Consider the following 2409-nt stretch of genomic DNA (forward strand, 5'->3'; position numbering starts at 1 on the left):
GAGGAGGCAAGGCAGTGGTGAGAAGGAGGGTTAGATATTGCCACGCCCACTTCTTGTTTTATTTTATGTTTTTTGGGTTTGACCAGTGTGGGAATCGAGCGCGCCCTCCCCTTTGGCGCCTCGTTCCATAGCGCGCGGCTCGAGCGCCGGGGACCACCGTTAATCGGCAGTATGGCGACCACGGCGGCAGCGCCAGGCCTCTTTGTCTGGTGCGAGCCATGCGTCGGCCTCCCGGAGCGCGGGCACGCGTCCGGGCATGCCTCGACATGCTCACGTGCTCACGCCACCCCGCTAGCCTACGTCACTGCGCTGCGCCTGTCCTCATTGGCCACGAGTGACAATCCCTTCCCCCTTGAGCGTCTGGCGCGGGCTTGCCCGCGTCAGATGCTCTCAGGCTAGCACGAGAGGTTGACGCGCTGCTCTGCAGGCGGCTTCTCGTTCGTGTGCTCGACTGCTGCCCTTTGTGTGATAGTCGCAGCGCCGCTGGCAAGCGTACTCGATCGGTCTTGCGGAGTTCCCTTTACGGCCTGCAAGCCCGTGACTGTCGTACTGTGCTGCATCTTGGGTTAATAAACCCGTGTTGTTTGTTGACATCCTGCTTCGAGTGCCTTTTCTGCGCCGTGCCGGAGTCGACGAACTGCGGCAGTGGAGAACGTCGCGTCCCTTCACGGTCGCCTCATAGGGTAAACTTTGTGCTAAACCTATCTCCACACCAGCAGGACGGTTATCAACGCTCGAGGCTGTCCGCGAAGCAGTGTTCGAGAAGCTTCTCGATTGTAGTAGATATTTTTGTTAAGATTTCGCGCCGCACGCGAATGTTCCAGCTTTATCGAGAGATAACGCCGCCACCAGCGACATCGCTGGAAAGTTCGATAGCACCTGTATAAAAGCCGACGCACTTGACCGCTCGTCAGTGAATCGACGGTCGACGCTCTGTTCGACGATATCAGTGTATTGCTGTAGTTTGACTTTCAGTTTCCCGGCCACAAGTTCGGCCAAATAAACAGTTTCATCTCGGACGTGCTGACTGCTGTCTTCGTCGACGTCACGACCACGTGACAACTGGTGGAGGTGCTGAGCAGGCCCTTCAAAGTTGTCAGTGACCATCACGCCTTATGTTGGCTAGCTAACTTGAAGGACCCTTCAGGTCGTCTCGCACGATGGAGTCTGAGGCTTCAAGAATTTGACATTACCGTCGTGTACAAGTCCGGATGAAAACACTTTGACGCCGACTGCCTGTCCCGAGCTCCCGTTGACGCGCCGCCGCAAGTGGACGACGACGACTCCTTCCTCGGCACTATAAGTACCGACGACTTCGCCGAAAGGCAACGAGCCGACGCGGAACTGGGGGGCCTTATGGAGTACCTCGAGTGCAAGACCGCCGTTGTTCCGAAGGTATTCAAGCGAGCAATGCCGTCGTTTTTCTTACGGAACGGCGTTCTCATGAAGAACTTTTCGGCACTTCGAACCGACTACCTTCTTGTCGTGCCCTCATCATTGCGACCAGAGGTCCTCCAGGCCCTACACGACGACCCGACGGCTGGGCACCTCTGTGTTTCCCGCACGCTCGCCAGAATACAGGAAAAATACTACTGGCCACGCCTTGCTGCCGACGTCGCCCACTACGTTAAGACCTGCCGAGATTGCCAGCGACGGAAGACTCCGGCGTTGCGACGGAAGACAGACCTCAGGTCGATAACGGCGCCGTGGTCACTTAGGAAGTCCATTCCGAGTATCACATCCCTGGAGCATGCTTTGTAGGATTACAAAGCTCGCAGGATAAGTCCGGTTATTGATGGTGACTCTCGCCGTGCAGACACCAATCGGCGTTATCAGATGGCATCCAGCGGTCCGGATTTCGGGTCCACTCTAAGCGGTCTTTACTTTCTTCAGCTTGGTGGCGAATGGCCCACTGACGACGGAATAGTCGGCTCCGGTGTCGACGAGAGCTGTGACGCTGTGGCCGTCGATAAGAACATCGAGGTCGCTAGTCCGTCGTCTTGCGTTGCGGTTAGGTCGTGGCGTCGGATCACGGCTTCGTCGATTCGTCCCGCTGTTTCGACGTTGCGTCGTCAGGTTTTCTTCGGGCCGCGAAATTTCGTCGTGAGGGCTCCGTCCGGTTTGCGTCGTGTTCTGAAGGTCTCGTCGCGTTGTCGGCGGCCGCGGAGGATCTTCCGCATTTCGTCGTACAGCAACCGCACCTCCATCGGTTGCTGCCCTTAGTTTCCCGGATACGGGCTAGGCGACCGGCCCCTGTTTGGGCCAGTGTACTGCCGGCGGTGCGGTGACATGTAGCGGCCGGGCGACGGCGATCGGGAAGGTCGTCGTTCTTGCGACTGTGTTCCGGTGAGGTAGTCGTCAATGTCGCGAGGCCGTTCACCTGGCTGCGGGCGCGGCGCGTTGATGGCG

Source organism: Rhipicephalus sanguineus, chromosome 1, assembly GCF_013339695.2.
Source record: "Rhipicephalus sanguineus isolate Rsan-2018 chromosome 1, BIME_Rsan_1.4, whole genome shotgun sequence".
NCBI lineage: Eukaryota > Metazoa > Arthropoda > Arachnida > Ixodida > Ixodidae > Rhipicephalus > Rhipicephalus sanguineus.